Source organism: Lissotriton helveticus, chromosome 8 (genome assembly GCF_964261635.1).
Source record: "Lissotriton helveticus chromosome 8, aLisHel1.1, whole genome shotgun sequence".
In the NCBI taxonomy this organism is placed as follows: domain Eukaryota; kingdom Metazoa; phylum Chordata; class Amphibia; order Caudata; family Salamandridae; genus Lissotriton; species Lissotriton helveticus.
Genome location: NC_136069.1, coordinates 939973427 through 939999839, shown reverse-complemented (window position 1 = coordinate 939999839; position 26413 = coordinate 939973427). Strand labels below are relative to the sequence as shown.

Sequence of the window (26413 nt, the reverse complement as noted above, 5' to 3'; positions counted from 1 at the left end):
GTGGTTTTCATTGCTTAGTATTTCAACATGGATATGTACTGCCAATGGGTCTAGCATTTTGCAGAATTGCAGGATTTCCAGTCCTTATCCAGTCCTTATTAGATGTCCAACTCTACGCAGAAACAATAGCTTGACGTTTTTCACAAAGCAGCAGTACCTCAAGTCCTCACTAGAGGTCCTCTAGAGTTCAAATGAACTGAAAATAACTGCTTTCAAAATGTCTTTAACAAGACTGCAGTACCTCAGTAATTTACTAGCTGTCCCTCTCCACTCAAATCCAACTGCTTGCTGGAGAATCACCATCCAGCACTTCCTCAGATCATTGCTATATGTTCCTCTAGAATTATATGCAAGAGGCTAAAAGTCTTTTTGCAAAGCTGCAGTATTTCAAATGGCTACCTGATGTCCTCTTGAGTCAGATCTCACTGCCTGAAGTCTTCACAAGGCTGCAGTGTCTGAAGAAATTACTGATTGTCAGAAGCAACTGCTTCAAATGTCTTGCAGAAATATGAGGGGATGTGGCTTCAAAATGTAAATTTGCATATCAACTTTTAAAAATAATTTGTTCTTGTTTTCTACAGATAGAAGTAATACATATTCCAAAGCTGGTTTGATGATGATGAGTTCATATTGCATCATCTTTTACATTAAAGGGGAGAGATGCAATGTACCTGGACCTTCCTCCTCAAATTAGACCAAAATACACTTCAAAAAGTCCATGTTTCCTAATGGTCTCTTATCGCTATACTCAGACATAGCGATCTCTAGGAAATGCAAGGCTTTCGCCCACACTAAAACCATGCCACATTTTTGAGGTGGGTAGGTGCCTTGCATTTCCCAGAAATAAATCTGTTGGACCAAACAGATAGGAGGCCATTAGGAAACCTGGCCTTTTTGATGTGTATTTTGAGTTCATAATGCAGCCTTCAATAATATCTTGATTATGGGGTAAGTAGGTGATGACACCCTACTGTAAATATGTACTAGCAGTTACTGGTATATTCTAGTCTTGTTTGTGTTTAGGAAGCTCCTTTTAACTGGTGCTACAACGGTGTGCCGTTAAATTGCAGGTAATTATAGTGAGGCTCGCTCATGGCTGCACTGTTTGAGCCATAGCTGTGAGGTTGACATCCCATCTGAGACTGGTTGCCATAAAATATTGTTGAGAAACCCAAGGAAGGTTGTAGTAGACCAGTTTATAGCAGTGGGAAATCAGGATCATCACTTGGGTGATGCCACAGGGAGGGACTTTTAGGTCATGAGTGACACATCAAACAATTTACAGTAGCTCCTATAAGCTCCTATAAACCAGCGCTCAATGGTTGTAACCTTTATCGGTACACAAATATATACATTGAAGTCCAATACTGGTGCAATCGTTAAGGGGTTGGCTGTGCCCCCCCAAAAAATCCAACCATTTAGGTCAACATGTCACCAAATTTCTAAATTAATTTTAATATAATGTTCACTCAGTAAGTACAAATACTATTGGTTCAAAAGTTCCTTAGTGTCATAACACCATTATATTCAAACACAGAGATCCAGTTGAGACGTTATTTAGATTGTTTTTTTTGAAAGGCTTCTCTCTATTCTTACTATTTCTTCAAGGTTCAAACACTCCATTGAATACATTTGTTGAATGCCATCATTTTTTTCCTTCCTCAAAATCAGCCTTTTGCAAACACAGCTGACACATTTCCTCCCCATAGGGACTTTCTCACTAGTATAAACAATATACATGTAAAATATTTGTAGAATTATAATGAATATAAAAACAATTAAAAACAGAACTCCTACATCTACTTTGGTACAATTTGAAAAGATAAATGAACAACAAGTCGGTAAGATGACTAATCCTTCTGATCCAGAGGTAAGGTCCATTTACCAAATGGCAATTGATTTTAGAGCATACCCAATCAGTGGCAGATAGTTCTTACATATTTCATACATTCAGTTAATGTGTCAGCTCCTAGGTCTGTCTTCCCTTAACAAAGCCTTTTTGATCTTGGTGTATCAGCTGCCTGGCAACCTTTCCCAATTTGTGGCCAATATTTGAGTATATATTTTATAGCCGCAATCTAGTAGCGATATAGGTCTATATGACTCACAACATTTTGGTTCCTTCCCTGGTTTCAAGATTATGCATATAATAGCTTTCTCTCATGACTTTGGAATATATTGCTCTTTTAAAAAGGTAGCATTAAATACCTCTGTCAAAAAAGTAGCCAGTTCTTCTTTTAGAGAGGTATAGATTTCATTTGTTAATGCACCTGGTCCGGCTGCTTCCCTTTTTTTTAACTTTGTTATCACACTTATCAACTCTTTGATTGTTATCTCAGAGTTAAGATAGTCTCACTAATCTTGTGACAGTGTTGGAATTGCTATCTTCTTAAGGCAGTCGTCTATTTGCTCCTCTGAGGCTTAAGTGTCCTCTAAATATAGGTCATGGAAGAACTTCGTAAAGGCTTTCTCAATCTACATGTCTTCTGAGCTAAGATTTATCTGGTCCTCTAGTTGTATAGCCAAGATCTTATTTAGGTTTTGTTCTGTTTTAAGTCTCCAAGCTAACAGTTTACTGCATCCCTTCCCAGATTTATAATGTGAGAGCTTACTCTAGGGCCCAACCTAGGCGTTGTAGTTTGCTCTCGAATTGGTTACGTTAATTCTTCTTATTTTTCTGTTGAAGGGCTGCTAAGCTGATTAACCCCTCCCCCTGAGGACAGCTTTATATGTGTCCCATGTAACCAGGATGGGAGTCCCAGTTTTGTTTATTAAAAAGTATTCTTTTGTCTCCGCTTTCAATTTCTCCCTAACCTGCTGATCTAAAAGCAGTGTTCTATCCAGTGTTCATCTTGGGAAAGGGTGGACCTTATCTATTAATAGTTTCATTCGAACCGCAGAGTTGTCAGGGAGGTACGCCGGTAGGTGCTTCACTTTCCCATATTTTTGCATAGGCCCTTATCTACCGAGAGGGAATCTGTTCTGGAGGCATTCCCATATTTTTTATTTTAAAAACTAAAATTATGCCTTTTGACCCCTTTTTTTTACAGACATCTTCCAATCCAAGATTTTCCATGTAACGTTTCAGCCAGTCCCTCTTTTTAGGCAGGTTAAATTCTTTCCCTTTGGGCATTCTGTCCTCCCTTGGGTCTATTATCAGATTGAAATCTCTACCCGGGATTACCGGGGCCGAAAAATCTGTGAGTTGGGTATACAGGGACTGCAAGGGGGTAGGGTCATCCGTGTTATGGCACATAATATCCTACCAGGACATATGCCCTTAGAGTCGGTCATCGTTGTTTCCTCCTTTTCTTTAACTGGCTTCTTGAACAAAATAGCCACCCCCTTGACACAACAAGCCTGGTCAGTGCAAACTTATGTATCCACCCATTTTTGTTTCTTCGCTATCTCTACCCATTCTGCCTTCAATAGGTGTGTTTCTTGTAATATTATAATTTCACATGTGTGATTTCAAGTGCTCTAGGATAGTTTGCCTTCTGCTTCTGAGACCATCCACATTCCAAGTTAGGATGCTTACTGACATCTGGCTTATTTGGAATGTCCTTGATGTGCCCTGAAAACCCCTGGGTCTTAAATATCTCCCATTTCACAATATGGACAAGTTTTTTTTTCTTTCCTTTTTTCCCTATACTCCCACACCCAGTGCAAATATATCTTAGTGCCATCTTGTAGGTTCCCTCCATCTCCCCCCTCCCAGGAGAACCCTCCCTTTCTTCTTTAGGCAAAACAGTTTTCGTCCCTTTTAAGATCCCTGCTACCCAGGCATTATATATTATTTCCTTCTTTCTTCACTCTTTCCTTTTTATTCTCTTTGTTGTGATTTGATCTGATCAATAAAAGCTTCCACCGGTAAGAATCACTTATGTTGCGCATTTAATTTTCCCACACTATTTTAAGAGGCTGGAAAGCACATTTGAACTGATGCCCCCAAGGCCCTTAGCTCTTGCATACGCTGCCCTAGGTCCTGTGTAGCTTTGGAGATATCTGACTTAATTCGGAAAGCCCAGTCGCCTTTGCTATGGGAACCAACTTTCAGAGCCTCATTCAAAAAACTTTCTTTCAATACATAGGTTTTAAAGTTGATTAGCATTCTAATTAGGTTTTTCCTGAGCTTTCCTTTCCTATATGGGACCCGATGGAACCTCTGTATATCTTCTACCAGGACTGTTGGCTCCACCTCAGGGATAAATTCCTCCAGGAGATCAATAACAAAACTCTTGCTATTTTCTCCTTCGGCCCCCTCTGGTACATTCAAGATCCTCAAATTATTTCTCCTTGTTTAATTTTCCAAAGTTCATTTTTTTTTTCCTGAGGTCCTTCTTGTTAGATTTCTACATCGGTATTTCCTCCTTGCTCGCCTCAACCTCCCCACCCAATTTGTCTAGAGACGCTTCCACCAATCTCAATCCACTCAATCCACCACTCACTCCATTAGTGTATTGATTTTGGCCTCAAGGGCTTTGCATGTTCTTGTATTTTCTCTTGGTTTCTTTCTGATGTGGTGAAGTTTGCCCTCATTTCCGATATTAAAGGCTTGATCAGTTTCTCCATGCCTGTGTACGCTCTTTGGTCTTGAGATTTCTGCCCCTCCCATTGCATTTCTGGTTCTGCTGATGCTTGCTGGTCTGGGTGCTGAGATGAGGGCAAATCTGGAGTGCCTGTCTCATCTACAGCCAAGACTTGGTATCTGTTGCTGCTCAAAACTTCCCCCCTGACAGGTTCTCCCTAGTTACAGCTAAATCTTCTTTACTTTCCATCTGTTTTCCTGTATATAGATTAGTTGGATTACGGAGGTCTTGTTTAGCTTGAACTGTGAAAAAGGAGCGTAAAGAGGGTGTCTTTTTAACTTTAGTGCCTTCCATTCTGGCCCTTGCTAGTATAGAGGAGGATTCCACAGAGCTAAGTTATGGCACTTTGTTTCCCCCTCTTATTGTGTATTAGAGGTACTAAAACAGGGATTTTCCTTGCAGTGCCAAAAGTAGTATCTATTGCTAAACTTCTATTCTGTACACAATAACTTATCCCCTTTTCACGATGCAGTCCTGATCTTGTGCCTTTATAGGTACATTCTTTGTGCCCCTTTTTTGCCAGTAGTAGGTTCTGTAGTACCAACGCCTTGTTTTTATTCACTTCCCCCGCCTTGTTCACTTACTGAACTCATGCTCCTGCTGCCTGGCCTCCGATCCTTCCTCTGTATCTTGCTTTCTGCCCTCGATATAATATGTCCCGCTGTTGGAGGCTGGTGGGGCACTGTTACGCTGTGCTGTAAGCTTCTCACCCTGCCCAGAAAGGAAACCCGAGCCGCGGCATTAGGTGTGTCACCAGCTTAGATTACTAAGCCATGACAGAGATCGAGATCCCCTGCTGCATGGAATCAACAGTTGTTGATTAGAAAGTGAAATAAAAACCATGAGTGTCACATATGCCTGTCTGTCAATTGGTGATGCAGATCATTGAGAATGTAGTTTCTACCCTCTACAGCTATGTCTACAACAATTATGAGGAGACATGTGCAGCAGGATACACCAGGGGGGAACGCGAAGGGACAGAGAGTTGTGGCTGGAGTTGGTGAGTTTGCTAGTATTATGTACATCTCTGTGTAACACCTCAGTGTTATGGTGTGAGCGGTCATTTGTGGTGGTACCCTACCCAGATCACATGATCCTCATCTGCTGATGCAAAGTACAGTTAATATAACCCTGGTGTTGCAGCACATGTAATACCTGGTCAATCACTAATACGGTTGCAAGCTCTGTGTTTCAGATGATGCTGAGGGAGAGGCTGACAGACCGACAACCAGTGTTGGCCGACGGGGAATCAGAGGGGAGAATCCCCTGATCCTCCAGGCAGTAATGTCGGCAGCAACTCATGCCCAAGAGGAGGATCAAGATCATGAGGACGTTGACTTTGAGGAGGATGATGAGCACATATCCATTGACTCCGGGGATGAGGATACTCACGTCACGGCATCACATCCTCTGCCAAGCAACACTCGTCTGCCTCCTCTCAAACAACACTTCCATGTCCTCGGCATATATTAAACCAGCCACGGCTCACACACATCCAGTCACAGACATCACTCCCTCACAGCCCTCTCGTCCGGGATCGACATGGTGGTTCCCCTACCCGCTCTTCCCTATGCAGTGTATCCCTGCCATCTTCTCCCCCATCTGTGGGAAGTACCATCCTTGTTGTGGTGCAGGTATCCCCTGGACACTCTTCTCCTGCCCACAGTCTTCCACCTGCCACCCCCCTGTTGTTCAACCTGCTCATCTCATCCCTGGTAGACACCTGCAGAGGGGGCTACCCTGTCAGTCATGTCAGGGTCCCTGCAGGACATGGTCCAATTCCCTCAGGGGGTGGACAGGGTGTGCCAAGCTTTGGATAGGATGGATAGCATTTGGCAGGAAATGTCTAGGAATATGAATGACCTGATATCCATCCAAAGGGAAGAGAGTGCAAGACGCCATGCCTTGGCCATGAAGATGATGGAGGGCATGGTGAGAGTGATCCAAAGTCTCCCTTCACGGCCAACCCAGGGAGGGAAACCATCATATCAGCCTGCAGGACAGCACATCCACACACCTGTAACACCAACTGCACAGCACCACAGCCAAGGTACACAAACACACCAGCACCCTGAACAGGCACCCCCACCACCTGCACAAACACTACCAACCTCTGGACAGTCACTCCCGCCACCCCCACCACCTGCACAAACACCACCAACCTCTGGACAGTAACTCACACCACCCCACCACCTGCACAAAAACCACTAACCTCTGGACAGTCACTCCCACCACCCCCACCACCTGAACAAACACCACCAAACTCTAGACAGTCACTCCCACCACCCCCACAAACAGCACCAACCTCTGGACAGTCACTCCCACCACCCCCACCACCTGCACAAACACCACCAACCTCTGGACAGTCACTTCCACCACCTGCACAACCAGCCCTTGTCCACGTACAGACACCAAATGTACAGACACCATCTGCACCTGCACCTGCACCTCTTGATCACCCTGTACAACACCCACATACACAAAGGCGACAAGCTCAACATCACCCCTCACCGCGTTTATCACCCCCACTATTGCGGAAACGCAAACACGATCGCCAGTGACATTCACGTGGCCAATTTGTCTTGGGGTCCTTAGGTGTATAGGGAAAATAAAGATCTACAAAAGTAATATCCTGTTGTGTATCATGTCCTGTCTAACGATGTAGGCATGTGTGTGTGTGTGTGTGTGAGACAGTTACAAGTGTAACACATCATAGCAACACGTTATTATGTGCATAGCGTACGACTCACTAAATATGTGTCCATCTTTGGAAATAAAGTCAAACAAGTTACACAAAGTAGAATTACTCAAAGATATTTATGTAGGAACAAAAACTGACCGTCCGTTTGGAAGGGAGAAAGGAAAACAAATGATGATCTTAATGCAGAAGGAGAAGGGAACTTGGATTGGGGTGGGGCAAAACAAATATAAAAGGGAGCGTCAGGGAAACCAGTCTATTTACACGGGGAAAAAGAAATCTTCGTCCAGAACAATGTCTCAGTCCAAAAGTCAAGTGTCTTTCTGGTCATTCTCCAGGACCTCAATGTCTAGATCCTCAGGGTCTGACACATCCACACGGCTGGCTTGTGCAGGAACAGGCACCACATGGGGACGTGACCCACAAGGAGGACGGGGGGAAACAGTGTGGGGCAACGGACATGGGGACACATTGACGGTGGTATGGGAAGGGATTTGGGAGACAAAAGACGACATGGCTGTGCTCAGGGACTGGATGTGAGTGCCGAGGTTGTCCATTGATCAGACAAGGTCCGCTCGCATCGAGCGTATCTCCAGACACACTTGTAGCAACATGCGAGCGGACCTGTCAGGTTGACCCTCGACCATCCAACTCAAGTCCCCTGGCACAGCCACAGGAGGCACAACACCGGGAGGGGTCCGGGGGGGACAGAAGGGATGTGGTGCCTCTGGTCCGGAGCTTATTTGTTCGGCTTGGCGGCTATGAGGAGGGGGACAGGTTTCAGTGGATCGAGCTGGAGCCCCCGATGGCATGGGGGACTCTAGAGGTAGGGAGGGGCAGGTGGCAGGCCCAGATTGAATGTTGGCCCGCCCCGGGGACACCTCTTCATGAACCACTGGTGATGAGTGTGTGGGCGCGTAGCTCTCCACCACATCATGGTCCGAGGTGTCCGGTCCTCCCCCCCCCCTACAATGTCCGCAGCCTCCACCCGGGATGTAGTACCAGAGTCGGGTTCTTCCTCATCCCGGGTGGGCGCAACCCCCTGGCCTGCAGATCTTGAGGTCCCCTCCTCCTCCTCTTCTTCCTCGCTGGTGGAAAAAGGGTGTAGCCGCCGGCAAACTGATGTCCTACTGCTCTGGACTTGTTCCTGCGTATCTCCTGTCTCCCCAGCCGTGCCTGCAGAAGTGTAAGCAAAATCCTGATGTGGTGGTTGTTTCATGCAGGACGATACACATACATAGATGAGCCAAGGTCAGATTTTGTTCTCCTCTGATCGCACTCTACAGTTGTCAGGGGCCGATTTACAACTTCTGGCGCATCTCTGCTAATAAGCAGAGGTGTGCCACAAGAATTGCGACGCATCTGCCCACCCGTGCACCACCCCTGATGCGCCGCATTTATAATGTGGCACACCGTGGCGCTTGGGTGGGCAGATGCATGATGCATCCCCGGTGGAATAGCGGCGCTTTGCTGGAGTGGCGTGGCAAGTGCGACCCCACTCCAGCAAGGCTCGGGGGTGCACAATCGCTAACATGCTGCGTCAATCCTTACACCTGCTTCAAGCAGGCGCAGAGTTTTGACGCAGCATGGCCCTATAAGTGACTGAGTGAAATCTTGTAGATTCCTGCACCGGATGCGTCACGTTGTAATTACCCAGCAGCATGGCGCTTTGTTTGCTCCGCCGCTGCGTCACAAAAGTGACCCAATGGCGCTGTAAAAGAGGCACAAGTGCCTTGTAAATATGCCCCTCAGTCTTTATGGCCTTAATGGGGGTTGGGAGCACACTGCCTGACAGTCTCAGCACTGTTCGCCCCTTTGCATACTGGTAAATGCAGTACACAGTTCAAACTTACTTCAAAATCATCTGTGGTTGCTGGAAATGCTGCCAAGTTCCTCTCAGGTCACAGTACCACTCACAGGCACACAGAAACCCCAGATGATTTTTCTTTGCTCTCTAAAACTGCTGCTCTCTACTGATGATATATGTCTGTATATAATAATATATGTGTGTATATATAGATTTGTATAGAAGTAATGTGTGTATATAGATGTTTATTTTGTGATTGTACCTAAATATTGTTTGATCAATCAATAAGTCGTTGTGGTACAGAATTTTTCTAATCAAACGTAAAAATAAAGTAGAAGTGAGAAATTGGTGTTTTGAATTGGAATTGGGTATGGGGGTACAAAAATGAGGCAAAAATTTAGTTTTTTGGAACTGATTAATTGCATTTAGAAGGAGATCATTTATATTGCTCTTTCAGAAATAGATTTTTTGAATCAGACCTAAGGCATCGTTATACTTTAGACTGTTTGTTATTTACCCAGATGCCCTTCGCTTACCGGGTTTCCCCTGTTTTGTGGTAGCTCTCTACTGATGAAGCGCTCAATACAGAAACACGTGTCCAGAGATATACAGCAATGTCTGCACCAACTTTGGTGAATGACTCCAGAACATTTAGAAGTAAGTTTGAACTGTGTACTGCATTTACCAGGATGCAAAGGGGCAAACTGTGCTGGGACTGTGAGGCAGTGTGCTCCCAACACCCATTCTGTTTATGAACTTACATTACTAGTATGTTCACTGTCATATACTGAATTGAGTTTGACATGGACATCTCATGTGTATTATTGTGGCTTACGCAACTGTATTGCCCAAACCTCAACCTTGGTATTCTTGTGATCTGTGTGTCCTGTCACTGCTACATGTGCCAGTTCAAAAACCAGTCCAGCAAACGAGAACATGAAGAGTCCAGATTTAATAGATTCTTGTCATTGATATGGATTTGCAGCTATTTAACAAGTGTCATCTGCTTTGGAGCATTGTATGGGACAAGCCGAATGTGGGTCACACATCCACATCGGGTCTGGACTACTCCTCTAGCTACATTGTGAGTCTAGCCTTTTGCCGGCCCCACACATCATTGGACAATCCAGTGCCACATATTGGCTTTGTTAACTTAATAGGTAGTGCAGTACACCGGTGAACAGTGGTGGGTGGTTGTGACAGCTACCTGTGCATGTAAAATGGCATACAGGCCACTGAGAGCGAGACGTCTGTCAGTGGACACACCTTGCAAATTTAGGAACACTTACGAGTGATGCAAGGATCTCAAAGTCTGTCTTGACTCCATGGCACATGATGATCTGTCTCAATTGGAACCCAACTCTACAGATGCAATGCGAATCACAAAATCCAATACCCTATGGCCTGCCATGCGCACACTGGACAGTCTCTGTACCATAGCTCATCCAATGCACACATCAGTTATGATTTACTTGGTTCAATGATAGTGGTGCTGGCAGAGCAGAATTCAATATAAATGCATGAGTGTGGCTCATTTACCCAGTTTCATGAAGTAACTACAACTCCCAAAATGCACTCTGCCCTGTACAGTCCATATGCCACAGTGTACTTCTTTAATCTTGGTGACTGCTGCTTGTAAACGGAATTGGTGAATGTAGGCATGGGACACACAATGGTACAGCACTGTTTCACTCACATCATACTCCCAGACACATATTGCATATGATGCACTTACTAGGTCCCTGCTGCTCATGCTCCTCCAGCTGAGCATGGAGGGTTGGCCAAGCTGCTCGCAGGACCCTCCTGTACAGTGGGGAGAGGCGAGGACGATGCACAAGATTGCAGGGAAGACAGGCCAGCCAGGCCAGCCAGCTCCGTAGCCTTCTGACGGGCCCAGCGCTTTAGGTCCTCCCAGCGCTTGCGGCACGCCCTAGCACTCCTGGTGGACACTCCCACTGTACTGCAGCGCTCGGCGATGTTGGTCCATAGCCTGCCTCGGGCTGCAGTGCTCAGCTGGTGCTCAGGGTCCCCATATAACTGAGGAAATTTCTCCAGCATACCCTTTCTTCTGAGAAAGGGGGTGCTCTCTCCTCATACTCCTCAGCCATTATGGGGAAATAAGTTTGATGAGAGCAGCAGGATGCCTGAGGATCTGATCAGTGATAGAGCATGACTCAGAATGAACACAAAATGGCTGCCAACTACTTCCTGTGATGTATTTCCTGTCTCCCACTTCCTGTATAACATTGCAAGTATGAAATGATGTGTTCCAGTTTATTTTTGAAATTTGCGGCCCGAAAACGTAGTTTCCGGATCCGGAGCGTCGTTTACGCGCACGCGCATTACGCGCGACACCGGAACTTACGATTTTGCGCCGTAACCTCCGAAAATGACCCGGAACACATTATATCATACAGGAGATGTTATAGAGGAAGTGGGAGACAGGAAATACATCACAGGAAGTAGTTGGCAGCCATTTTTAATTCATCATGGTCCATCCACAATCAGTAATCAAATCCACTGCCATCCTGTTGTTCTGTTGTAGTAAAAAGTGAAATCACAGTGCAGGTGTAAATCATGAATATGTATCTAAAGGGGAAACAGATCATTTCATGACATTTCTGCACAGGCAGGGGGGGCTGACACAACATCAGACCCCAGTTCCATTTTCTCATACTTTGCATTATGGGACATGTAGTCCATATTGAGTGCTCAGTATCAGAGTTGTGTGATGTGTTACGTAACATTGGTGTGGAGCAGTGTGGATATGTCACAGACACATGGGAGCAGATTTACATGCCCTATATGCCACATTTGCGCCACACTTTTGTGACGCAGCGGCAGCGCAAAGCCAACGCCATGCTGTGGGTTATTTTCAACGTGGCACATCTGGGAAATGTGTCATGTTGTAAGGTCCAGCGCCACAGTTGAGAGTTCCTGCGCTGGGGGGGGGGGGGATTCCAGCACAGGAACGCCTCCTAAAAGTGGCAGAGATTTCACTCAGTCACTTTAATGGCCATGCTACATCAGAACCCTGCGCCTGCTTGTTGAAGGCGTAAGGATTGATGGTGGAGTCAAATCTGTTGAGGTCACAGGCCTAAGTATGCAACCTTTTGTGAATTGGTGACCCATCCTTATGAGGTCCAGGTATGTCTCTCAGGACATGTATTGTTTGTCATCCGCGTGAATAGTTGGTTTTAGGGATGTCCACTACACTGATCGCTGACATGGGCACATGACCTGAGGCACACTCCACCTTTTGACTACTGTCAGCGGCTGTGATTTGCATGCAGTTAGTGTGGCTTGCAAAGTCGTCTCAGAGTGGGATTTATTGACACTGTCGTGTCTATCCAAGTTTCATCATTGACAACAGACAGCAAACCACATTTTGTCCATGACACTACAGGTTGCTCATGTGAAAAACATGGCACGAGCTGATCACGGACTTGCAAACCCTGCCGTCGGTCATGTGCAATGGCCCGGTTTCCCAGATTCAGAGATAGCCAAGGTTCCAGAGGCATGTGTAAGCCATGCGTTAAAGCAATGTTGTGCAAAACACAACAGGCTAATATAATCTTGTACACAACTTCTGGGAAGTACTGCAGCACACCCCCTGTACGGTGGAGACATCTGAATCGCGACTTCAACAGCCCAAAAGTACACTCTATGATGGCTCGAGTCCGTATGTGTGCCCTATTGTACCTACGCTGAGGTACAGTGTTTGCACGCCTGTAAGGGGTGAGGAGATGTGGGTAGAGTGCATAGCCAGCGTCGCCTGAGGAGGGAAGAAAGGACAGTGGTTAACATTTCCCTCTTTGGCATGCACAAAACATGATCTATACGTTCGTACATGCAGTGTCTGTTGGGCCATGATTCTCATTGTACAATGGTTAATATTGGGGGGCATTCAGACATTTTAATGGCACATATCACTCATTTTTAGTGCTTGGTACTTACCCAGTAGCCACTGTAGGAGAGTAGGGTCTGCAATCCTATGGTCACCCCAATTTTTGCTTTTTGCTTCACTGGTTTTTGACTTAATGTGGCTGTGGGCCTGCTAATCAGACCCACAGCCTGCTGTTCTCTATCTAAATTCACAGACATGTACTATAGGTATATCACCAATTTGGTACTCGACACCTTGTCAGCCCCTGTACCATGCACTATAGGTGCAGGGCATAGGTGCATCCAAGGTCTACCAGGGGCTGCAGCATATCTTTTGCCACCCCTGGCTGGTACTTAAATCGACACAACTGGCTGTTCACACAGCTGGGGCAAGGTGGTGTAATCACCCCTTGCTTAGATATAGTATACTTATGTCTAAACCTATATCTGGACGCATATACACCTATAAATCACTCCTATGGCAGGCCTTTACAATGCTGGAGGCAGAGTGCTTGGTTTTATGTGAGATGGCGCTCTAGCATGAGCTGAGCCTGTCTGCAGTGTTCAGAACCATCTCCTTACTGCTGTTCCAGTAATACAGCCATACCATATACTCTTAAGTGCATTATAATCCTCGCGGTTAATGCTAACTTTGGTTTGGCTTTATCAAAACATGTCGTGTTTGGTGTCATACACTTTGGAATACTACCCCCTCGCCAGTTCTGGCAACGGGGGTAGCATTCCACCCTTCTAGAGGGAGAAGACATGTTACTTTACTGAAAACGCGGTTAATCCTAAACAGAGCCCCAGCATCACAAAATGGATGCTGCTGCCACAGACACGAGTCTGGCCTCCTGATGCTGACCGAAACTCGGCAGAGGACGCTTGATCAAAGGATCTCCTGTCACAGGGAGGTGTCACACCACCCCAGACAGGAGATAGTGGATTGTAGCAGGGAGGGTTGAAAGAAACTAGACACTGCCTGGGGCGCACAAGGTGTCCCTGGGCAGATTCCAGTCAAACCGGTTCTGGGGCCATCCTGCCCCAGTCCTGGCGGCAAACTGGACAAAGGAAAAGGGGTGTAACCACCCCCTTCCTGGGTCCCACCCATAGGAGGGACCTAGCAGGTAATCCAGCCCCCAGATTTGGAATATAGGTGGGAGCAGTGCCAATGCACATCAGATTATCCTGACTGAAACTTATGAAACGAAACTCTGGACCCTTTGACATCCTACTCGACGTAGAAGACTGAAGAATCTCCCTTGTGGTCAAGGAGTGACCACCCTGTGCAAACAACCACCATCCAGCACCTCGACGTTTGCTTTGTTGCACTTCCCGCCGGAACTCGAGCGACCGAGATCGACAAGAGCCAGCTTTCCTGACTTCCAACTGACCGATCCACAGTCTATGCAGAGCTGAGACCCGTGGAGGCGACCTGAAGCGTGGGAGCGGCTATCTTGGAAAAACCACGAAGCACTGACCGTGCAGCACCCAAGGCTCCCTCGAAGCTGTGCATTGGAGTTTGAGAAGCTCCAGCCCGAGCAGCTTTTGCACCGAAGCTCACTCCTCCACACTCGACGAGTGCTGCGTGGGGCCCTTTTGCATTTTCCTGTTCGATGCGTTGGTCCGGTCGCTTGCCCGTTGGCTAGTGGCCCCAGAACCGAGGAACCTAAGAATTTACACAGCTGGTCTGGTTGCTCCAGACTGGCCCTCGCTCCCCTGAAAAGGAGCACCCGCTCTGACCTTGCTGGTCCGAGTGTTAAGCCATCTTCGAATCCTGCGTGGGTTGCCTTTGCCAAGGTTGTTGACTCCGATCCAGAAGCCGACACCGCCGACAGCGAGAGCCTTCGTGGAACAGCTCGTGATCCACTCCAGGACATCCTCGGTGCCCCAGAGTCCACGTGGCAGCGGAGACAAGCTTCACGACATCGACCTGATTGCGCCCGACATTGCCTGGTTCCTTCATGGTTCCTTCCTGGTCACTGGCTAGTGACCCAGACTCTGTCCCCTCTGCTTTCAGGTACTTTACATCTTCGATCCACCCTTGTATCACACCGGACACTTCTCTTCTGGACGCCTGCAGCATCTTCATCTCCAGGCACCCTAGATCTTCGTGACGAAACCCGACACATATTTGCACCTGTGCACCCGCTTCCTGTGGGTGAGGTAACTCTTGAACGCTGGTGCTCTTGTAGTGGTTAACACCTCTAGTGTCTAAGTCTAAAGTTTTGTCCTTCTAGTCCAGTCGGAAGACTCTTAAAACTGTAACTCGATAACATTTTACACACCATTGACTTTGCATTGGTGCATGCGTGTGCTTTCTGCACTGCACCCGAATCCCGCGGGCTACTCCCGTCCTAACTGCTGTTAGTCCAGTGTAGTCCCAGCGATTCCCAAGGCCCTAGGCCTTACCCCCGATCGATTAGTGATTCTTATACCACTTTTTTGATATATGGTTTCAGTGGCCACCGGCCTCATCCATAAACGTGCAACTTGTATATGTTATATTGTGCTTTTGTTTAAACGCTTGTGCTTCATTGCTCATAAAGAGTAGTGGGGATTATTCTGAGAATAAATACATATATTTTTATAATATTTAACTTGTGTGGTGTCCTTTCATTTGATATTACAGGATTGCATATGGTAAAACAGCTGGCTTCACATGTCCTCTTGAGTTAAGCCTTTAGGCTGCTTAGTTCATGCTACCTCTAGGATAGCTTGTATTTAAGGTTGACTTACAACCACCACCATAAGGGATTGTTTGGACTGATACAAGGTGCCCACAGAACTGTGGACATCATACATCAGGCCAACTTCTCACAGCCACCAGTTGCCAAATTCTCCTGCAGCTATACACCGGGCAAGAGGTGACATGCAGGATATGAAGCTGTCATGTGTACTGCCTGGGAACACTGCATGCACATCGATGAACCTCCCACTGGCATCACAGACAGCTTGCACATTGATGGAATACCATCTGTGTCTATTGCAGAAGATGTGTGCAATGTGGCGGGCCACATGGGTGCAGTCAATTACACCCAGCACACGTGGGAATTGTGCAAGGAGATAAAAAATCTATTGCTGCCGTTTGTCTCATGGCCAGTGTATGTGGCATTTGTATGTAGTTGGGGGCTCTAGCAGTGATGCATCTCAGTACCTGATGCCGGCACCGCGACTGGCTCGCCTGGGAAATGCCCACAAGGTCACTGGTGACCCTTTGGAAAGACCCAGTGGCAAAGAAGTGGAGAGCAGAAAGCATCTTGAGATATGCTGGTATTGCATGTGAGCAGCAGGTCACAGAAGCAAGTTCCTGCTCCCACTCACAGACCATATCCAAGATGACTTCTGGTGGTAAACGGTACCTGGCCCTTACATCTTGGCTGGTCATTCCAAATAGGTTGATCCTCTGCCTGAAAATCCTCTCTGCACTCCTCCTCCTCCTCAAGTAGTTTTGCCGCATGGCAAGGGGCAGTGCTATGAACACATTCAGTGACATCCTGAAAGAGTTTGTTTGTGTCTGCTCTGCATTTATCCATGTTGGTGGGCTGGCATTGGCTGCAGTGTGTCAGCTGATCAATGGTGGGGGGTGGTAGGCACTTGAACAGGTGTTTACCCTTTGCTAACATGACCAACTGGCAAAATTTGTATCTTACGGCCCGGAATCGGAGTTTCCGGCCCGGAATCGTAAATTACGGCACTTTTTCGGAAATTGCTGGCCGGAATAGTAAATTCTGCCGAAGAGCCATAAATGCCGGCCCGGCGGCAGAAATTACGGCCCGGCGGCAGACGTAAAGTTAGTAGTCGTAAGTTTATTCTGTGAATACCGAAAGTAGTAAGTTAATTCTGTGAATCCCGAAAGTAGTAAGTTCATTCCGTGAATGCCAAAAGTAGCAAGTACATTCTGTGAATACCAAAATAGTAGTAAGTTTAGGATTGAGTCTTAAATTCATTCTGTGAATCAGGCCCAAATAGTTCTATTACAGAAAGAACTACAAAAGACTCACGTGAATCATACACTGAGTCATCAGCGTGATGGCGTTCACGTTGAAGGGAATTCATTGGCTGATGAAGCCACGAAGGCAGCTGTGCAAACGGCTTCCGTAGCTGCAATCACTCGTTCAAAAACAAAAATACATGGCGAAACAATGCAAGCTGTGAATGCCACAAGCAAGGGCAGCGGAGCTGCATTACCTCTAAACTATCCACTTGAGTATACATACATAATTGATGCCAACTCTGTTCCTTTTGCTTGAATCCCTGGAGTGGGGATAGGGTAATTCCAAACAGGAGGTGGAGAGGTGCTTTGATACAAGAAGCACTTATGGGAGAGGGTCTGATACATCAAGGGATCTCTAAATCTATACTAGAATTAAAGGAGACATACTGGTGGCCAGAAATAAATGCCCACATTCACGAATTTGCAATTAATTGCCCTGACTGCAACAGAGATCGCAGCAGAGAAAGCTGCCAGATTCCAGACTGCAGTGTAGCCTGCCCAGTACAGATACCATTGTTAGACAGCATTAGACTGTCTACACGCAGACGTCGCTATAGACGAATGTGCCATTACTACTAGGACAGATTCATTTGGATGTGGCCTCAGCGCTCGGCTGACGCCCGAACTATTATAAAAGATTTGCGAGTTTTTATCAGCACATACGCAATCGGCACACTACATTCTGACCAGGGTTCTGCGTTTAGCTCCAAAGCTTACAAGGAGGCCATGGCCAATTTGGGCGTTGCATTGCGATTTTTGAGTCCATTCCATCCTGAGGGAAATTTGGTTGTGGAGAGAAAAAAAGTGACATAAAGCAATCTATAACAGCTAGGGTATTAGGTTCGGGTGATGGGAGGGTCAAACATCTAATAAATGTCCAACGTAGTCTTAATAACCTGCCAAGAAATTCTCTGGGTGGAATGACTCCATATGAAATCCTTTTTGGTACTAGAATGTTGGTTGAGGACCTTGATCGTCACACTTCAGTGGTGGAACAAAAACCCTTTGATATCAAAGATCGTTTGGCTGTTTTACAGGACTTAAATGAAACAAGAAGAAGTCTAAGCAACACTATCGAAAAGCCAAAGACCACTGAAGAAAAACCACCTGTCCCAGCAAGACCTGTCTAGATTCCTAAGTTTGGGGATCTAGTCAGAGAAAAGATCGCGGTTAAGAAGGAATTTGGGCCTTCTCACAGAAAACCAGTGCCTGTACTAGCAGTCCACGGATCAAGAACAGTGTTACTGCCGCCCCTTGCTGGAAGAAAGGAGAACCGGTCCGTATCAATTGACCTGGTAAAACTTCCCCATGTGGCCAATAATAAGTAGTAGGCCCAGTGGACACCCAAGAAGTAGCAGACAACCAAATCTTGCTACTATCCAAGAGGTTCAAACTGAAAGACTCATCACCTTTGAAGACTCTGCAGTAAGAAAAAAAGGACTATGCAATAAAGCCATGGAACTTGTGCCACTTGAAACCCAAATAACAGTTCGTCAAGACACTCCCGTCTACAATGATGTAGCATCTGACTATACAAACATGTCAAGGGAACAAGCAGCTCCAGCAATTTCAAATAATACGGATGCGATACCAACAATTGACAGAACTGTCTCTGGCTATTTCATCAACTTTGAAACTTTTTCTGAGGATCCTAGTGAGCCAGAAACAACGCCAACAAATAAAACTTTCAAGGAACAATTAACGTAACTTTGTCAACAGCTTGCACATACGTATCTAGTTTTAACATGGGTTGAATTTTAGATTGTGTTAGGTGTACTTTTTCTCCTGCTATGGCTCATTCTTGTTTTAAGTTTGGGAAAGCTGATAGATGGAAAATATAGTAAGATGTACCCAGCAAGTAAGAGCATCAACTTGCTCCTGAAACCACACAAATGATGTCATCGTAAACAACAAGACATGTCATCAGTGAAAATCACAGCCGTTCCTCTACCTGGTGGAATTGCATGGGATAGAACTGATTACGACATTTATGGCCCTGTCGAGCTGCTGAAGATTCCACACCAATTTAAGGTTTCCTTGAGTGATTTTGTTTCACCTAGTACATTTTCTGATGATTGGGACTTTGAGACTGTTAATAACATGATGACAGACTTAGAAATGTCAGAAAAATTTGCAAAACATGAATACTTAGAAGGAACGCCAAATTATGAAGAAATGTATTGTTTAAATCATTTTGGTCATCATTATTTGCAAAAATCTGCAAACCCTAGAAATGTTTTAACTTATAATCAATGGGAACATTGTCCGACACCTCCAAAAGGTAGATCTAAAACATTCTACAGCAAATTTCCATACTTTTCAGGTTTCAATACCACAAATTCAGAAAAATTTTACTTTAAAAATGTTAATAAGACAGGCGTGAAAAGTATGTTGACAAATACTAAACAGATTTATCTGCAGCCTTTTATGCTCAATTGTCCACATTAGGCTTTAACTTTTGGAAAGACAACATTGAGACAAAAACTGTTTGGGGCACAAAAGACTGGCAGGTACAAGGTTTAAAAGCATTGTTCAGAGCCTGCATCATCCCAGAATAAATGTTGTTCTTAAATGAGACTGTTCAACAGACATCTTGTCTTGGCCTGGCTAAGATTAAAGATTTAAATAAACCGTCCATACCTAAGCCCACACCTGATAGTAATAGAACTACAGATGAGGAAGTAGACGTAAATTATATTTTACAACAAAACAGAAGTAATCCTGAATGGAAAGAAATGGTTAATCTGGCCCACATACACGAATAACTGTCAAGATAGATTCCTGACTAAAACATAAGGGTTTACAGCAACTAGGCCAGATCCAAGATATGTCCAGAGACAACATCCAGGGATAATAACAACATATAGTGTAGGAAAACTATGCCTTGAGTGGCTACAGAAATCCACACTCCCAGAAATAAAACAATACTTAACTTTACTTAAAGATGGCGTGGACTTACGAGAATTCTTACTTGGACCTCGTAAACCACGTCATAAATGTTTCATAAACGCCTGTTAGATCTGGGGGTCTCTAGTTGGCAATGGTATTCACCTTTGTCCAAATAGGGACCCTTACTTCTAAGTCAGGATAAGGGGATTACACTCCTTGATAACCCCTGCTCACCCCCTTGGTAGCTTGGCACGAGCAGAAAGGCTTACCTCAGAGGCAGTGTGTTAAGCATTTGTGAATATAAACAGTAATACAGTGATAACACTACAGATGGACACAACACAGGTTTTATAAAAATAAGTATTCTTTATATAGACTTAAACACAAGACCACAAACGAGAAAAATCCCCAATACTACACTTAAGATTACTTAAAACATGATTAAAGTCTCTTAGATCAAGTTGCTGTTAAATGTGACAAAGTTCTTAACAAAGTACCTGGATGCGTAACGCAAAGTGAACAAAAGGCTTGCAAAAGGGGAGATGCGTTGGTTCCGTGATCCGGGGGTACGGTTGCGTCCTGCCTCAATGCTTGCGCAGAGTAGGGGACTCGTCGTGAGCCTTACCGGTGGAGAAGATGCGTAGATTCTCGGCTTGCGGGCCCATTGTGGTGCGCAAGATGGCGCTTTGATGCGATAAGATGGCGCCCTCGATGCAGTGATGCGATGACGATGCGGTGACGTTCTGGCAGCCTTGTGACGACTCTGTACTTTGGAGCCGCGACAGGCCCTGCGACACGCTTCTCCGGTGATGCGATGGCGACTCTCATGATGGCGTCACGCTTCTCCGTTGATGCAACAGCCACCAGCTTTGATGAACACACACTTCCAGGGAGATGCGGCGAAGGCTTGCTTCTCCGGCGTTGCGATTATTTCAGCTGCGGCGGCGACGCGCTTCTTCTCGATGCGTTGCGCTTCCAGCTCCCAGCGGCATGCAAGTGACTGGAGTCAGAATTCCCAGCAAGGAAATTCAGGAGGGAGCTGGAGGTGAAGTCTTTTGTCCCTGAGACTTCAGCAGGAGGCAAGCACAGTTCAAGCCCTTGGAGAATATTCTGTAGATGAAAGTCCTTACAAAGTTCCTTCTCCTTTCCCTTGGCAATGAAGCAACCACTGCAGGCCAACCCAGCAAACAGCACACTGGCAGAGGGGCAGTACAACTCCTGCAGCTTCCTTGGTTCTTCTCCTTGGGAGAAAGGTTTCTTGTTCCAGAAGTCATCTAATTTCTTGGGATCAGGGTCCCAATATTTATACCCCAAAATCCTTTGTTCTCTGAGTTTAGAGAGGACTCTGCCTAGTTCAAACCAGTTCCTGAGCACTTTTTCGACATGACTCTCTTCTTCCTTTCACTGTGCAGGGCAGAGACATCAGCCGCCCCACCTGACGTGGAGCCAGCACAGGGGAGGTAAGAGACAGCTCTGGAGCACTCTGTTGACAGGCTTCCTCTTCTCCTTTCACTGTGCAGGGCAGAGAGATCAGACAAGCCACAGAGGGTGTAGCCAGCATTGTAGAGGGAAGGCCCAGCCCTATTCAGGTCCCAGGTGCACTCCTCCCTCCCATCTGGATGTAAATCTCTCTATTCACCACTGGGCTGTCCCAGCCTGTCTCCTGGAATTTCCCCAGCTCTGTCACACACAAACTCAGACAAGGAATACACATCCCAGCAGAGGCAGGCTCAAATGGTTAGGCAAGCAAATACCTACTTTCTAAAAGTGGTATTTGCAAACACAGAATATTAAAATAACCTTTACTAAAAGATGTATTTTATTATTCTGAGTTCAGGCATACTAAATTCGAATTTCTAACATGTTCCCTGAGTCAGTTAGGATTAAAGGCATGTAATAATCCAGCTGTTCATTCTGGTCTATGAGAACAGGTAGCCTTCAATAGTAAAAAACGAAAATGGCTGTAATTCACTATTAGAACATGCTACACACATCAGAGCATGTCCTACCTTATACTTACACTGCAACCTGCCCTTGGGCCTACCATAGGGGTGTCTAATATGAAGCAAAGGGAAGGTTTAGAGACTGACAAATGGGTGCACTTGGCCACGTCGACATGACAGTGCTAGACTGCACATAGGCCTTGCAATGGCAGGCCTGAGACACACTTTACGAGCTGCTTCTGTGGGTGGTACAACCAGTGCTGCAAGCCCACCACCAGCATTTGATTTACAAGCCCTGGACACACACGGTGCACTGTACTAGGGGCTGACAGATAAATCAAATAACCCAATCATGGACTAACCAATTAATACATTAATTTTAACATAGGGAGCACTTGCACTGTGGCACTGATTAGCAGTGGCACAGTGCCCAAAGCATAAATAAGCATAAATCCAGCAAAAACATATCAAAACAGAGGAGGCAATCCGTCAAAAATGGAAGGGAGACTCACGGCAATGATGCCAGGTCTAACAACGCCGGTATATACGCTGCTTATAATGAAGCATGGAAAGTCACGCAAATGGAAACTGCAGAACGAATACGAGAAATTGATCGTATTCATTTAGAGAAAGCTCTCTCTGTAGTTGACAATGGGTTAACAACTCTGTTGTCCACAATTTATTCTTTGGACAGCATTGTATCCTCTGCCATAGACATAATGGAACAGGACTTAATCAGGTTACAACATGGCCAGTCTCAATTGCGTTCTATAAAGCTGCTAGGCTGGACGTTACAAAACCTTCATTCTGCCTATGTGCCTTGGCGTCTAATCAACACTACGTCATTGTTTTCTGGGTTTAACCTTACAGATAAACAAATCTCTTTGGCACAAAGGGGAGCAGACTATACGGTGCTGAGCATAGAAAAGCTGGAGAGATTACCATTAACCGTTTCTGAGAAACCAGCCGTTGAATGGATAATACATGGCACCATCACGATACCAGTGACGATTTTCCAGTTTCAGTATTGCTTAAAACACATACCTGCAGACCTGTATGAAAGGTTGGGTAAAGAATACATTAAGTCGACCTGGGATTTACCATACACACACAAATGTTGGAGTGGGGGAAAGGAGGTATTTCTTAGTGGTAAAAATTGTAAAAACTCACTAAGCGGTACACTTTTGTGTCAAGGTATTAATTTTCATGGAGCCTGCGAGGGTTCTTCAAATAACCTTTCTTGCCACCTGCAGGGTTCCCCGGCAGCGGTGATAAATCCAATTTTTAGGCAGCTTTCCAATGGTAGCTACATAATGTTGAATGATCACAGCTGTTGTGGAATGATGCCAGGAATAGCCTATCTAGTTAGTGTGTCAACCAGGGTCACTTGTTGTATGCAAGTATTGTTTCCTAAAAGCAAGACAGACTGGGAGTCGCCACTATGGCCTTCACTGAACATCTCTTCTATACGAATTGATACTTTAAGCAGAATGAAAGCCATTCTTTTACAAAAAACTGTGCCACTGACCTCTCCCAAAGAAACGTATGATCTGCAAGTTGCAAGGACTTCTGCAGAGATACATGCCCTATTATCAACAAACTGTCCAGTACATTTCTCAGAAATGTTAGGTCGTATCTTAAACAGTAGAAAAAAGAGATAAGGAGGGTCTAGAGGGGTTTATTTACCGACCCTGACATCCCAAAACCCCAACTCAATATTGATAACAAAAAAGGTGAGATGTCCGGTCAAAGGAATCTGAGTGCTGTACTAGAAGCTTAAAAACAAAGTGGGATCGTATAGCAACCAAATGAAATAGCACGGGGCTGACAAACTCCCATCAGCCCACCCTCATGGCGGAATGTCATCATGTGGGATATGAACAGTAAATCCAAACCTCGCCCAACCCATCAGTTGATGGTGCAGAGATGGATTTCCGAGGTAGAACTCTAGCCACAGTGCAATTCAGATGATGCTGATGGAGTGCAGTGCTGTGAATATGTGTGTGAAATTTAAAATTGGCTACCAGGGCAAAAAATGAAGTTTAATAAGGATTGTCCTAGTGTCAAATCTAAAATAACGCCAAATAGTGTGAAAATATGACTATGTTGTGGCCCTGTGCAGTGAGGTCAACATGTTTCAGCCGTATGGAACAACCTGTCCGGCATTCTTCAGGACCAAGATTAAATAGCTACTGCAAAAAGTACAGGTGAGTGTAAATATTAATACTGTGCATTAATAGTTCAATAACTCCTACCAGGAACTTGGATCCCCAATGTTAACTGGTGGGATTGAGTTATTTATCCATTCCCAGCATTATGTGGGAGATCACCTCACCTCACCCGGCAACCGCTCGGGAAAAATGAGGCCCCGCTCTAACCGTCGGTACCCCTCTCCGGCGTTCGAGAGGAAGTGGAGGTATCTTAAACATGTCTGATACCAGTGGTATTGTACATGTATTTAAGACAATTTTTTTGGGACTTTTAGCACCCTTTGAAGCAGTCCTGGGCGTTTTTCCTAACTTCATGCACTCTGTGTTCGGCGGCCTGCCTCTCATCTTGGGACTCCTAGCAGGGATACTATTTTTGTTCCTTCTGCTCCGATATGGCAAGTCCAGTCATCAGCGATACCCAGATTACCATGGAAAATGCTCTTCTGGGGATGCAGTATCGTGAATGCATAAAACAGATCCTTGGCTTGGCTCGGCTCGTTTAAGAGATCTGAATACCACATGGTTCCTGTCACTCAGACCAATCTGGCAAGATTGCATCTTACCTGTTCTACGATGCCTGCTTTGTGGAGAGGAATGCGTGTTAGATATCTGTCTAACGCTTCCATCGGCAATGCCAACGGATGTTGACGCATTACTGGGTCCAGTAACGGCTCATGTGTTGTGTTGCTACCAATCCTGATGACGGCATTCATTGAGAACTCACCGGCAAATCCAGCTGAAGGTGAGATACCTGGACCAACAGGCACACAGGTACCATCTACTGCGAACATTGCTAATGCGACTAACGCTGACGGCGATGCTTCTCATCAGTGTACAATTGATCTACTTAATGAAGTGGTTCAACTTTCATCTACTGTGGTAGACTATTTCTTTGCCAGCCTAGACGACTTAATGTTTTCTCCTGACACCGAGAATGACTTTTGAAATTAGCAAACAGCGTTCTATGAACTCTGAATTCGACCTTCGCTTTTTCAAAACAAATCTTCTAAGTTTGGAACTCTATTTCACAATGATGCAATTTTGACTTTTTCCGAAACTGAACATTTTGGCACAAAGTAATCTGCTTAAGGTAGAACTATTCTTAGAGAACAAGAATTCTTTGGATCCTTCCTAGAGACAATATTTAGCTTTGTCCTCAAAACAATAACAGTTTATATATTCTGCTATGGGATGGTCTCAAAATGTATTTTCTGCAACTAAGAGCCATTTCATAAATGTTCTTTTTCTGATTCATTCAGTTAGCATTACCAATATCATGTTATATGCCTACAATGATATCATTGCTTTTAAATGCGTTCAGTACAAATGCTCATTTTTCTTGTGCAACCATTTCAAATGCATTTTATATGTATTGTTGGGTGGGATTGTAAACACATGCTCTAGATTATATGTTTTAGTGCTTGATCTTAGATGAACATGATAAAGTGGTTGTGTACCATTTTAGGACCCTATTGTAATTTTCCCGATTCATGCCCTTATATTGGTATAAATAACCATATCCTTATATAGGCATAGAAATCATAACCATATTTAGACATAGCTCATGCAGCCCAAATACGGCAGGGCTACTTTCACTAGTTCCAAAAATCGACAACGATTTCTTGGAAAACTCGGCTTCAGCAGCTAGAGACTTCCCCTTGCTCGAGAACTGACTTGTCCAAGAACTCATGGAGTTTTCAAAGAACTGAGACTCTTTGATGACGTTATTATGTCCATCCTTTACGTCAAACCAGGCAACTTCAAGGTATAAATATGCCCAGCCTTGCCCTAGCAAACACACAGTGGTTTGGAGCAGCTTGACTTTCTACTTTCCCGGCGCATCCTGCTACAGCAAGTGCCGAAGGAAGCCGAACCTACAGCAGACGCACTGAGAGAGACGCTGTCTTTTCTCTTGCCAAGAAATCCAGCTCCAGTGTTTCCAAGCTACCCTTGCGGGTTGTTGGGAAATCGAGTCCTGAGCCTGACCTTCTTCATTCCAAATCAAGGTACGGAGCTGATTAGACCCTAAGAGAACTCTTGGACAGATTATTGGCAAAGAATAGTACATTTATGGTACATATCACTTACTTCTTCCCCTCGTACTAAGCTTAGGTTAGGTACATCGGGGTAGGCGTATTTTAGAAGCACCAGTTGAGTACTTTTAGCCTCTGTTATTTATGTATATATTTATCTATGGTTTAGGAACTATACAATGCTCTTTAATTATTATTTTATTCTACTCTTTCTACTGTATGCATTATATTTTGGAACCAGTTTTACGACTGTAGCAGTTCATTTCTTATGCTTGAGAAAGAAGACTGTTCAATAAATCCTTTTATTGAAAATGCCCGTCTATCTATTTTCTCGGCACCTCTGGTGAAATGAAGCATGCACG

The 26413-nt window shown here is 45.1% G+C and overlaps 1 protein-coding gene across 3 annotated transcripts in view; it reads left to right on the top strand.

The window, feature by feature from the left end:
• Positions 1-26413, top strand: part of ADGRG7 (adhesion G protein-coupled receptor G7) — a 1657602-nt gene that overhangs the window by 562466 nt on the left and 1068723 nt on the right. The gene's annotated exons all lie outside the window — the stretch shown is intronic.